Below are 15,172 nucleotides of genomic sequence, written 5' to 3' on the forward strand. Positions count from 1 at the left end.
AATATGTTTAAAATGATAATGATAACACTTATCTCATAGGTTTGTCATGAGCAATAATTGAGTCAATAAGTACAGGGTATATAGAACAATGTTAATGCAATGTACCCCAGAGAAGGGGACAGCTACCCACTCCAGTATTCTGGCTGGGAGAATTCCATGGACAGAGGGGCCTGGTGGGGTCGCTAAGAGTCAGACCTAACTGGGCAACTTTCACTTCACTTATGCAATGTAATTACTTGATAAATGTTAACAGTTATCATTAAGGGATATAATAAGTAAATTAATGTATAACAAATTGATAGACTATCATGGTAAATACCACACCACACAGTGAAAAAATTTCAAAGTAGCATAAAGAAATAAAAGCATACTCCTTAATTAAGTGAACACTCTGATTAATATCATGTGAAATACTCAAAGTTGTAAAAAGATGCTCAGAAGTGAAATCTGCTTAGTTAGGTTGGTGGGGCTAAGGAAAATTTCACATTAAAAATTTCCTCTGTAAACATTAATATTGAATTTGTCTATAAATTCTGAGGTGAAAATGGGGTATATACAAATTGCTAATGAGCATATTGTATTAAAAGAGATGCTGAATTAAAGAAATAAGAAGGGGAACAATTGAGTTTGTAATTCAATTCAGAGAAACTCTATGAAATTCTCTGACTGAAAGAGCAATGGTTTTACAAAGAGCTGATGCTAAGTTTGGAATGAGGGTTGAGAGGAAAGCTAGAAGAACAAGGAACCAAAGGAGAAACAATATGGAGAAGTTGGCTGTTACAGGAGAAAGGAGAAAGAGAACATATGGAAAACCAGGCTTTGCTTGAAAATTTAAAAGATCAGTGGAGCTTCAAAGCTCGTGGAGAAAGTAGGACCAATGTTTTTGACCAACTACTAAAAGAAGGAGAAGAGTTGAAAAAATGTGATCAAGTCAGACCTGATGTTAGAGGAAAAGGGCAGGAAGTATGTAATTTATGAAAGCGTTAACAAAATAACAGATTACATGAGTCTCAGCAGTTTAAAATGAAAAAAAATTAAAAGACTGTAATGAAAATAAGGGTTTTACTATGGGATGTTCTAAAAAGCTGAAGTTAGGTATGCTGCTGCTGCTGCTAAGTCACTTCCGTCATGTCTGACGCTGTGCGACCCCACAGACAGTAGCCCATCAGGCTCCTCTGTCCCTGGGATTCTCCAGGCAAGAATACTGGAGTGGGTTGCCATTTCCTTCTCCAAATACTTTAGTGTAAAAAATTTGGCTGGTTTTAAATATTGTAGAAATATTTACTGCAAATCCTTAGGACTGAGACTGGGGGATTTTGTATCAGTAAACAGTGGATGAGAACTATATAAGAGTGATATTTATGTTAATATATATAAGATAAATTTGTGAAATATTCTGAGTATGTTGGAATGCATGAGATCATACATAAGACTTTGTAAGGTTTAAAAATGAAACGTATAACAATCTTTTAAAAATCCCTAAAAGGCATGTAAGAAATAAAACCACTTAAATTTATGCTTATACTTTGCAGATAACATGAAAGATAATATTGGAAAGGGCTTTCAGTGTTCATAGAAAACATGAAAGTAAATTATAACTAAAACTTATCTCTAAAACCCAACATTTATTTGACATATAGAAATGGAGATATAAAATCGCCTTTTAAAATGCATATGCCAACAGTTTTTGAGTATTAATCAAAACAGATAGAAATATATCAGCAAATCTTTTTTCTTAAAGCTACAAATAAGGATCACTTTTATGGCTGCTTCTGGTGATTCTGTGGTGTTAAGACAAGAAGAATCATCCCCAAAGTGAATAGTTTGGCAGCTATGTATAGAGTACGAGTAAATCCCTATTGAAATAGAAATAAATTGAATAGTAAGAATGATCAAGTGTATGGGAGCTGACCCCTTTCCAAGATGTCAGAGAAGTTTGAGGGATCATTAGTAATGATCTTACACCTAATCTGCTTGTCCTCCTTGGACCCTTCAGTTCCCACTGCTGCCATGCTCCATCATCAAACATTGCCATTTCCACTTCTGAAATAGCTCGTGTCTGCCCAGACATTTCAGTTGCCACTACCATTATGCTGGTATAGGGCAGACACCACTCTTGAGCAGGTAAGGATTCCACACATTCCACACATTCCAGCCAGAAGATATAGCCCTCTAATCTACTCAACTCACCATCTCAGAATAAAAATTGTGTTTTTAATGAAGCTTTCTTTGCCTACTTTGGACATTTTAATGGAGAATTTCCCCATTCTCCAATCAGAATAAGGACTGCTCTTCTTATAAACACAATGTATTTTTTTCAGTAAATCCATAGTTTCCCAAGGCCTATATCAGAAGAACTTTTAGAGTATTGCTCTTGAAAGCAGAGATAAATCTGAAAAATTTAAATACCTAATTAAATATTCCTAGTTGCAAAAGTATTGATAGAGTGTTTAGATAAAAGTAAAATAAGAAAAAAAGAAACAATAGTAACATAGAAAATTTAATAAATTTCTCTTTTGCAAGAAAGAAAGAGGAAAACTAACATGAGGGAAACAGTGACTAAAAGTTAGAGGCATGAATGTTTGAACTGATATTACAAATGCCCTGAGAAGTTTTATTTTTCCTGATACCCCAAGGACTCTGTTTAATTCTGACACTTGGGCAGCAAAAGTGGCTGAGGGTCTATAGGAGGCAGACTCAGAAGTGGAACGTCAGCATCAAGCAAGGGCTTAAAAACAAACACCATACTCTCCTATAAAGGTTGACCGAGACACATTCCACTGTTGGAACAGGGAGAAGACAATGATTTTGATTCTCACTGACTTGATATGAATAAATATATATACATATCCATATATGTGTGTGTGTGTGTGTGTGTGTGTGTGTGTGTGTGTGTATATGTATATATATATATCTCGAAGTTTTATCTAAAAATGTAAACTCCAATTCTGTTCTTTCAATTTGTGTGTGATCCAAATTAATCTTACCTGTATGTTTCAGAAAATATCAAAATGAAAAAAATAATACAAAACTTGGTTTCAGGGTTGTGATTCATTCAGGTTCTATCAGAGCAAATACAAACTCCTTTAGAAAAACAATCCAACAGTTAGTGCCCCCACAGGATACATATTATAAATCATATTACCCACATTTAAAATTGCTCCAGTTACAGTCCATCAAAAGCAAGATTTTAGGGGAAAAAGGAAAAATTTCAGTTGGAGAACTCCAGATACTAAGAAAATATTTTAAAAAGTTATTAGATAAATATGTCTAAAATGATGATTGAAGTAATTAGGCTTTAAAGAAAATCATAATGCAATGTGAGGAAAATATTGGCATGTTGAGGCAATTTAAATATAATTTTATATCTGAAAAATATATTAATTATAGTTAATATAATAAGTATCAGATGGAAGTTTAGATGCAGATGAAAAGAGAATGTATAAATAGAAATACTGATGTGGGGATATTACCCAAAGTACAGCACAAAGATATGAAAATTATAAAGCAGAAGTTATGAGAAAAAAAGAGTAAATCGAGAAAGTCTGATTTGCATATAATATGAGTGATAATAGGAAGAGTAGAGATTCATGTTTAGAAATAATGAATAAAATTTTATCAGAACTTATGAAAGACTCCAAACTTCAGGAAGTAAATCTAGTTGAGAAAAAGAAAGTCAAAATGATTCCACACCTAGACACATGGTAGAGAAATTGTAGAATTCCAAAGACAAATTCCTAAAAGCTACTAAAAAAGCAAAGACAGATTACCTACAGTAGAAGAATAATTATCCTTAAATGGCCTTCTGAAAAGTAAAAATAAGGTTCAGATGACATTGGATTATATTCATAGCACTTAAAAAATATTATTAAACTAACACTGTATACCCACCTAAAAATAAGAAAATTATATATATTTCATGTAAAATTAAGGAAATTTACCATTGAAAGATCTTCAAGCCAAAAAAAACAAAACAAAACAAAACAAAACTTAAAGGTTTATTTTTGGAAGAGGTAAATCAAACTCAGAAGGATTAATATGCAAGATGCAATGACAATATTTTGGACAACTCTAAGTACTTATGGTGTAAAATAATGATGATAAAATATTATTACTAATAGGGGTTTTTTGAGGTAGAAATAAAGATAAAGCTAATAATATAGTAGACAACAGTTTATGTTCTTTAAGGATAACCAGTTTTTTTGGGGGGGAAGATAGAGAAGTTGAGTATGTTAGATTTTAGCATGTAAAATACTTTAGTATATTTTAAAGACAGTACCTAAATATGCAAAGATCATGTACAACCTTCAAAACTGTAAATAAGGAAAAGATATTGAAGGATAACTTCGTGGAACCAATCAGGCAGTTCAGTTGCTCAGTCATGTCCAACTCTGCAATCCCATGGACTGCAGCATGCCAGGCTTCCCTGTCCATCACCATCCCCTGGAACATGCTCAAACTCTAGTCGGAGTTGGTAATGCTATCCAACTATCACATTCTCTGTCATCTCCTCCTCCTGCCTTTAATCTTTCCCAGCGTTGGGGCTTTTTCCAAATGAGTCAGTTCTTTGCATCAGGTGGTCAGATATTGGAGTTTCAGCTTCAGCATCAGTCCTTCCAGTGAATATTCAGTCCTTTAGAATGGACTGGTTAGATCTCCTTGTAATCCAACAGACTCTCACCACAGTTCAAAAGCATCAATTCTTTGGCACTCAGCTTTCTTTATGGTCCAACTCTCACATCCATACATGACTACTGGAAAAACCATAGCTTTGACTATAAAGACCTTTGTCAGTAAAATAATGTCTCTGCTTTTTAACATGTTGTCTACGTTTGTCATAACTTTTCTTCCAAGGAGCAAACATCTTTTAATTTCATGGCTGCCGTCACCATCTGTAGTGATTTTTGGAGCCCAAGAAAATAAAGTCTGTTACTGTTTCCATTGTTTCCCCATCTGTTTGCCATTAAATGATGGGACCGGAAGCCATGATCTTCGTTTTTTGAATGTTGAGTTTTAAGCCAACTTTTTCACTCTCCTCTTTCATCAAGAGGCTCTTTAGTTCCTCTCTGCTTCCTGCCATAAGGGTGGTATCATCTGCATATCTGAGGTTATTGGTATTTCTCTCATCATAATGATTCCAGCTTGTGCTTCATCCAACCTAGCATTTCGCATGATGTACTCTGCATATAAGTTAAACAAGCAAAGTGACAGTATACAGCCTCTCCCAATTTGGAACCAGTCCATTGTTTCATATCTGGTTCCAACTGTTGCTTCTTGACCTGCATACAGGTTTCTCAGGAGGCAGGTAAGATGGTGTGGCATTCCCATCTCTTTAAGTATTTTCTACGGTTTGTTGTGATCCACACAGTCAAAGGCTTAAGCCTAGTCAATGAAGCAGAAGTAGATGTTTTTCTTGAATTCTCTTGCTTTTTCAGGATCCAGCAGATGTTGTCAATTTGATCTCTGGTTCCTCTACCTTTTCCAAATTCAGCTTGAACATCTGGATGTTTTCACTTCACATTCTTTTGAAACCTGGATTGGAGAATTTTGAGTGTTACTTTGGTAGCATGTGAGACAAATGCAATTTTGCGGTAGTTTGAATATTCTTTGGCATTGTCTTTCTTTGGAATTGGAATGAAAACTGACCTTTTCCAGTCCCATGGCCACTGCTGAGTTTTCCAATTTGCTGGCATATTGAGTGCAGCACTTTCAAGCATCATCTTTTAGAATTTGAAATAGCTCAACTGACATTCATCACCTCCACTAGCTTTGTTCTTAGTGATGCTTCCTAGAAGTCAAGAAAGAAGAAGCAAAGAATATGTATCACAATGAGCAGTTACAGAATAGAAGGATAAGAATAAAATCAAACATTAGTAATTACATTTTAAAAGATTAAATTCACCATTATTTAATTATAGATTTTCTGAGACTTTTCATTTATTTCCAAATTTATGAATAAATTGCAGTGAATTATTTTATGTGTATTATTTTATACCATCAGAGTTCTCAGTGTTTCTTAATGAATTTAAATGCTCTTCCTCATCTCTCATTATTTTCCTTGGGTCTGATTATTTTACCTAGGTAAAGTTGAGGCATGTTTCAACAAAGATAAATTAAGGTTAAAAAAAAAAAAAGAACAGAGGAAAATGGCAGAAGGATAAGCCTTTAGAAAGGAGAATGAGGCTAAATTGATGGACACCAAAAATAGAAGAGAGAGATGGCAACATTAACAGAGAAATAAAGAGAAAATGAAAAATAAAAACAAAAATAAAAGGAAATGGCAAAAAGAAAGCAAGAATATAGTAATTAGATGGTTTAGAAAAAGACAGTATAAATATGTGCTCAGGTATTTGACAGATATAAATAACTTATTAAAAAATTCTTCTACTTTTAAACCATGAAATGAATTACCTAACATTTAAAACAAAAATTGCCTTGACATTTTGTTGTTAGTAGTGTAGACATGCAACAATGAAAGAGAGTATGGTATCTTCTATTGAATTTTATAGATTTCTAATGTCTCAATTCTATTTTCTGAAATTATATGTGAAGTACATAATTCACATGTAATTCTTGAAGAAATACATATACATATTATTCTTGAAGAAATAATTAGTTCTACCTTGAAATTTAATAGTAATATATAAAGACTCTTCCCCTAAGTTATACAAGATTATGATATAGATTAAGAATAAAGTCTCATTTTATCAGTATATTATTCTAGAAAATATCATCTTCCTGCAAAATTATGTCCACAAGTACCTATTAAATAACATGAAATACAAATATATACTTTAATTCACTTCTATTTTTTTTTTTATATTACAGGCAACTAGCATTTATTCTCCAAGGGATAATTTTCAAAGAACTCTTCTTTGATTTGTATCCTTCCATTAATATGCACTGGTATTGCTACTAGTTATATTTTTTCAGCTTTATAGAGATATAATTGACATATAAAAGTATAAGATATTTAAATATATAATGTGATGGTTTGATTAACATATGCCTTATGAAAGTTTTCTCCTTATCTAATTAACACATCTAACACCTCACATATTTACCATTTTTATTTGTTTTCTTGGTAATAGTGGTTAAATTCTAATCTCTCAGTAAAATTTAATTATACAATACACTTTATCAACTGCAGTCACCATGTGATACATTAGGACCTCAGATCTTATTCATGTTAATTTGAAAGTGTTTACCCTTTCACCAACCTCTCCCTATTTCCCCCAACTCCCAGAGCCTGACAGCTACTTCTCTTCTCTCTGTTTTTGTGAGTTTTACTTTTTTTTTTTTTAAGATTCTGTATGTAAATGATAACATGCAGTATTCACCTTTCTCTGTCTTATTTTGTGTGATCAGATGCTTAGTCAGGTCCTACTCTTTGCAACCCCATGGACTGTAGGCCACCAGGCTCTGTCCATGGGTTTCTCCTGGCAAAGATATTGGAGTGGGTTGCTATTTCTTCCTCCAGGGGATCTTCCCAACCCAAAGGATTGAACCTGCACCTCTTCTGTCTCCTGAATTGGCAAGTGGATTCTTTACCACTAGCTCCACCTGGAAAGTTCTGTCTTATTTTACATAGCATAATAAATGCCCTTCATGTTCACCCATGTTCTTATAAATGGAAGATTTATTTCTATTTTAAAGCTCGATAGTACTTCGTTGTATATGTATTTTTATATGTACGTAATACATCTTTAGCCATTCATCCATGGACACTTCAGTTGTTTTCATATTTTGACTATTGTAAATTATGTTTTAGTGAACATAGGAGTGCAGATATTTCTTCATTATTCTATTTTCATATTTTGAACTTGACAGAGAAATGGAATTGCTGGATCATACAGCAGTTCTACTTTTAATTTTTGGAGGTGCTTCCATATTGTTTTCCATGGTGGATGTACTTGTTTACATTCTTATCAACAGTGTACAAGGGTTTCCTTTACTCATCATCCTTGCCAGCATTTGTTATCTTTTATCATTTTGATGATAGACATCTTGACGGGTGTGAGATGATATCCCATTTTGTTTTTGAATTTCATTGCTCTAATGATCAGTAGGTTTCCCTGGCATCTCAGTAGGAGAGAATCCACCTTCAGTGCAGGAGATGAAGGAGACATGGTTTGATTCGTGGGTTGGGTAGATCCCCTGAAGGAGGAAATGGCAACCCACTCTAGCATTCTTGCCTGGAAAAATCCCATGGATGGAGGGGCTTGATGGGCTACAGTCCATGGGGTTGCAGAGTCAGGTTTTTTCATGTATCTACTGGTCATTTGTATGTCTTATTGATACAGTTTCTTTGCCCATATTTTAGTTGGATTGTTGTTGTTTTTTTTTTTTTTTTTGAGTTGTAAATGTTTCTTGTATATTTTGGATAATAACCACATACTGGATATGTGGTTTGCAAATATTTGTTTCCATTCCAAAGATTAACTTTTCATTTTTGTTTTTTTGGTGACTTCATTACTGTGGAGAAGTGTTTTCCTTTGATGTAGTCATACTTGTTTGTTTTTGCCTTTGCTCCTTTAAATTTTGTAAATATAAAAAAATCATTGCCAAAACCAATGTCAAAGAAATGATTGATTTTTTTCTTCTAGAAGTTGAGCTGTTTCAGGTCTTATGTTCAAGACTTTAATCCGTTTTGAGTTGATTTTGTATATTATATATCATAAAAGTTACTTTCATTCTTTTGCATATGGTCATTCAAATTAGCTAGTGCCATTTATTGATGAAGCCATCTTTTCCCCATTGTATAATCTTTGCTTCTTTATTGTAAATTAATTGACCATATATGTAAGGGTTTATTTCTGGGCTTTTTATTCTTTTCCATGATCTATTTGTCTAAAGAATATTTAAGAGCCAATTTTTAAAAGGTTTCCAAGTTTAAATAACTCAAGACAAATGAAGATGAATTTATGAACTAGATGGGCATGGTAGATGTTAATTAATTTGATATAATATTTAGAGTGAACCAGGAAATCATGTGCTTTTGCTTGTATTGCTCCTAATATCAATTACATAAGGGAAATTGACATCCCCCAAGTATAAAACAATTTTAATATCATATGATATCATAATACTGTTTACAGTTTCTTGACTAAAGAGAATAGTTGACCCAGAGATACTATAAGTTAAATAAGCATTCCTGAGTTAAGCATCTCATCAGTAGGAAAATAAATATAGCTGGTTTTGGACACTTACTGTGTTGAAAAATTTTCCAGGAGCATGGGGACCTTAGGTTCTTAACTGCTTCAAAAGAAAATGGGAAGGTAAAGACCCAATTTTATAAATTTTAAACCAATTGTCTATGATTTCGTTTTGGATTCATAAGCTTATAACTCTTTTAGATGCATTTGACCTCTTCACACATTAATTATTAACTCTCCATAAAAGCAGACATTTTACTTCTTGCACTTTTATTTTTAAGCAGCTTGGAGAGCATCATAGGAAACCCATGACCCCCTCCACTTCACCCACACAAACAGCATCACAGGAGACTCACTTGCTCACTTGAGCTACACAAAGCTTGTTATTGCCTAAGGTAGTCAAGAGTGATTGGTTTACTCCTGAAAGCTTTACCTAAACAGTTGCAGAATGAATGTTAACTTTGATCAACGTACTGTTCTGCAAAGAACATTCATGGGTCAGTCATGTTGGCACAGCCTTAAGGCAGATACTATCCTTTACACAGAAAAATCTGAAAGGGCATCTTGATGTAAATGTCTTTTGCTGTGAATATATCCCTCATATAACATATAATCAGATATGTCCCTGACTTGGAGGTTATTTATTATGTGAAGGGTGGCAGGGCTGATGGTGAAACTATTTGAAAATGAATCTTTTACACACATGACTGAGATGTTCACCTTCAAAATATCATTAACCCGTGATTGTTGTGTGAAGAAGTTGCAGTGTGATTTAGCCAAGAGTAAAAATCACAGTTAATTCTTTTAAAAAAGAAGAAGCAAAAAAAAAAAAAAAAGCACCACCAACATTTAAGGTTTTAGTTTTTTCTCAGGGGCAAATATAACACACATATATACTTCTCACATGCACACATATACTTATATACACACAAACACATACAAACCATAAACAGATATATCTATATCAGTTTATATACACTCAAACACAGAAAACCTTGAATTTTAATTGAGAAAAGAAGGCATTAAGCTACAAAGATGTAGAAGGATCTCTTTTTAAATTGTATCAAATGGCTAAGTTGGGGAATTCTCTGAATTTTGGATTTGGTTTTCATAGTTGTCTAAAGTCTACTTTTTGGCCTCAGTTTTGTTCTTAGCTTTATGAAGTCTGTACTGCCAAATTCCTTTTTAAATATCACTTCTGATATCTAGTGATAATAATCAATACAAATATATCAGTAATAGAAACATATATAGGTCATTAGGATTTAGTGTTAAAACTAGAATATTTCCTGCAATGGTTTGAATATATGTGCCCCCTTATCCCCAAATTCTTATGTTGACATCCTAATCCCAATTTTGTGGTATTTGGAGATGGAGCCTTTGGAATGTAATTAAGTAATAAGGGTAGAATCCTCGTGTTTGGCAGTGAAGTTCTTATTAGAGACGAGAAAGCTATCAATAGCTGACTCTTTTTCTGCCTTACGAAGACACAGCTAAAAGATGGCTCTCTGTAAACCAGGAAGAGGTTAATCACTGAGAACATGAGTGTGTTGGAATCCTGAATTCAACCTTCCAGCCTCCAGAACTGTGCAAAAAAAAAAAAAAAATTTGGTTGCGGCATCCAGTCTATGGTAGTTTGTTCTAGCAACCCAAAATGACTAAGATATTCACATTGAAATATAGACAATCATTCTATATGTAAATTGGAGTGAAAATATCCTTACAGAATCTATATTTTGAAATTCTTTCAGTAACTGAATTTTTTAAGATGCATGTATCATTGCAAGATGAAAATGCTTCAATAGTTAATGATGATTGTGTGTTTTACCTACAAATTGTTTAATAGCTTTCAAATAGTTAAATAAAATTTAAATAAAATAGATAGATACTTAAACTGTATGAATAATTTCCCCCTTTACCGTGGAGATTCTATTTAAAGTCTCAAAGTGATATTGGTATACTGGGAAAGCACATCAGCCAGATAACTTAGGAATGAGAATGTTACATGTTTTTCAAGCCAATAATTTTTAAAGTACTATTCTGAGAATTCCTCACAGAGAAATTATTTTTTTGGTGTTAATATATAACCAAGTTTAAACATGATTTCCAAGCTATTTTAGCAATGAAATGGTAATTGGTAATGACAATTAATATTATAGGATTATAGGTTCATTTTTCATCCCTAAATTTTGTACTATGATGGTGATTTTGGCTTTGATCTCTGCTTCAGCCAAGTATCCATTTTGTACTAGGTTAAGTAGTAAAGCTCCACAGTAATAGTATCATCGATCTACCTATCTATTTTTTTTAACCTCTCTTGATGAATTCTAAATGAGGATGCTAGTCTGAGGGTATAAGATTTGCACCATAATTCCTAAGCTCATTTTAATAATTTTTTGAGAAGAATCAGTGCCGAACATTTTAAAAGTCAGAATGTATGTGGCTTTTAGCATTCACAGTGTTGAGGCTAGAACGTTAGATTAAATTTTATTTGCTTGTCAGTTCACAATGAGCAGTCAAACAAATAAATAAAACAAAATACCAAGCTGAGAGAAACAAAGTCACATATGCCAGGATGGTTAAAGTATTCAGAGCACTGTTCCAGAATGTACTCAGATTCTCATATTGGGGCTTATGAAATGGTGAGAATTTACATGTTTCAAAAGTATGATTTTAAGTGTTATCCTTCATGGACCAAACACATGTGTCTCTTGGAATTGGTAAATATTACTAAAAGGAAAAGAAGTAAAATGCTGTTGTTTTATGAAGTAATCAACGCCAGGGATCATTGTGGAGACTTGCCTTTCTGAATTTAACATTACTGTGTCAGAGTGGCCCTGGCATGCATAGTTAAAGTGTGGGTACCCCTATAGCTTACTAGTCTTATTGCACTCTTTTTCATATCCATGGAAAAAAGTCAGGTAGAAAAAAAATTGCAAATGCCTGACATACTCTCATTTAAGAAACAGAGTTATAAGGTAAAGGTAGCCCAATGTTAACAGAAGAAAGGAGTTTCTTTGATCCCTCACTTTGGAGAAAACCAGTGCTTGCATACCCTGCTCGTGAATGTGGTACATTTGAAAACAGTGCAAAATCTACTGACATTATAAAGCACCTTGAAAGTAAATTGTTCTGCCTAAAGAAGTTTGCAAATAGGGGAAGCATTAATTAGTAAGAAGGCAGGGCAATGCAACAGTGGGCCTCAAGAGAGACCTTCTCACCCCATGAGCCAAGGAACGCATCACCCTGCCGTTTTTATTTCAGGAAAAGCTGGCTAAATTTTCATGGCTGAAGGGTAGTCAGGCTAAAGGGTGTATGGCTGGGTTGCTATGCTTGAAATAAAATACCTCTGTGCTGAATTTTTAAATTCTAGAAAATGAGGTTGCAGAATACATACACAAACATGCCCACAAATACTGTATGTGTGTATACAAAATCAGTATTGCAGAGAAACTGCAATCAGTGTGTATTGGAAGGCTGACATTTTTAACATATGTATATTTTTTCATATGCAGGATATTAGAGTTGTTGAGATTTACCTCCTTGGTTTTGACCTATCTTTTATATAGCAGCCAGATACGCAGGTCCCATTATCTACAGAATAAAATAAATGTCTTAATGTGACAATGTTCATGTTTCTTTCAGAAACATCTAGAAACATCTTTTCTTTCAGACTTCATCTAGACATACTTTGATGCTTTGTTCTTATCGCTCTCTTAGACTTAACTATCTGCCTCATCCTTTCCACCCATAGACTATCTATAAATCCTTCAAGATTCAGGACAAGCATTTCTTCCTATAAGAAACATTCCTAACTACCTCCAGTCATAAATGAATACTCTTTCTTTTCCCAGATTAGCAATGTGTTCATTTTTGTTTCTGCCCTGTACTTTAGTGGGACAAGAATCATCTGTGTTTCATGGTCAAATGACACTGCTACAGTTACCCAGGTTAGGATGACTGTTACCTGTTTCTGGTGTCACTACATGATTATTCTTAACTAGCTCTCTTGGATGAAATGTTGCTCCTTCTAACAATTCATTTTCTACCCCAGTAGTTCTCAAATGTTAGTCTATAGCATAAAGTATAATTCAAACTCTCCATAGGCTGTGTCACCAGATTTTAATGAATATGTGAGTTTTATTTTAACTAGAGCTTTATAAATAAACTGTTAAAATAGTTTGACAAGATGCTGAGCAGGATAGGACACAGAAAACTGGGGTGCAGCTTGCGCCAAGTCATAATATAACGTGGGATTTATTCCGGAGGAAAATCTAGTGTATACTAAAACATGTAAAAACAATTTGTCTTCGATAAAGTAGGAGAACTAAGTTTATTAAGCAGAGACACAGAAATGAAGGGAGGCTAATGGATCAAATTCAATTTGGATGCCTTTCTAGACACTTTAGAGCATTGTTATACCAGCCTAATGTCAGAGTCATAATTGTGACTCAGTTGTTGGTGTTGGTTTTCAGACTTACACTGCCTTCAAGGGTGTCTCAGCATTTTCTGATGTGTGTCCCCCCCATGCTCAATTCTGAATTCAAGGTGCTGTGGCACCAAATGTTTCATCTTAGTTCTTTTAGTGAGAAACCTGGTCTGAACTGATTAGTTTCATTTAAAGTGAAACTTACACATTTTGATGGAGGAGATATCTTCATGTATTTGATTTGTAGTATGTTGCTTCAGATCCTTCTGAGAATCACATATAATATCAAGGGCATTTACCTTGTTACTTTTCCAGAAGTCCAACATATTCTGCATGCTAAATCATATCTGGTCCTAAGGATTTCTACTGAGGGATTGTGGCCTTGTGTTTTAAATTTGTCTCTCAAAACAAATGTTCACAATGGCTGATGTTCAGCGAAATTTTCCAATAAACAAATCTGACTCTGCCTCTCTGCTCCTTTAAACTCTTAGTATTTCTTCATAATCCTCAAGATTCAAGCTCCTCAATCCAGCACAAGTGGTCATTTATGATTTTGCCTCTGTGAACATCTCCATCTTCCACTCCTACTCCAGTCGTTCTGAAGCTTTCAGAAATTGCTCATGCTTTTTTGTAACTACTGCTTTTCACATATTTATTTCTCAGCCTGATATATTTTTTCTACTCTACCCAGTTTATTAATTTCTACTAAATTTTGTGTTATCTGTGTAATTTTCTTACCCCTTAACACTTAGCTTGTTGTCACCTTTATAGGCTCCATTCTATCTTGCATTTTCTCCAGCTATACCATTATTCTATACTATACACTTTAATTTCCTATTAACTGTACTCTACTTACTCCTGTTTTATTTATCTTTAAAGGATTGTGGCCTCTGTATTCTTAGTTCTTAGTAGAATAGACAAGCAATAAATATTTGTTCAATAACTGCATTCAAAAATTAATAAAACATAACTGTTTTTGGTTGAATGTAGGGTAGCTCTGAGGGAAGATAATATTTGTTGATTTTTGATGATATTGGTTGGGATATGTAGAGAGATTTTATAAATCTAGCATCTTCAATGAATAGGCTGTTTTTAGCTATTCCTCTAAAATTTCAAATGATCCAGTCTGTTTTTAATTACTGATATTTTAAAATTCCTATATTCAAATCATTGATGAGTATCTGAAATAAAAGCACCAGATATAGTTGATGAAAAATAGCTCATGTACTTTATAAACTAGAAATATGGATGATGACATTGATATTTGATAAGAAAATTAATGCCTGGCAGTTTCTCCATAGTTATATTAATAGCTTAATCCTTTCTATTTTAATCAAATGGAATATTTAAATGGGTTTATTATTCATTAGTTATTGATAACTTATTAGTTTATCACTAAGTTTTTAGGGGAGTATGAACAGGAAGACAGTACTGATTAGACTTCTGTTTTATAATAGCTTGGAAGATGCAGTGTTAGAAAAAAAGCACAGTTTTTAGAGGCAAGTCATTTTCTTGAGTATTCTTTTAATTAGATAGAATTTCAAACTTAAATCTATAATAACAGTAAAGAGTAAAAGGAATTCCATTC

This window comes from Cervus canadensis, chromosome 14 (assembly GCF_019320065.1).
Source record: "Cervus canadensis isolate Bull #8, Minnesota chromosome 14, ASM1932006v1, whole genome shotgun sequence".
NCBI lineage: Eukaryota > Metazoa > Chordata > Mammalia > Artiodactyla > Cervidae > Cervus > Cervus canadensis.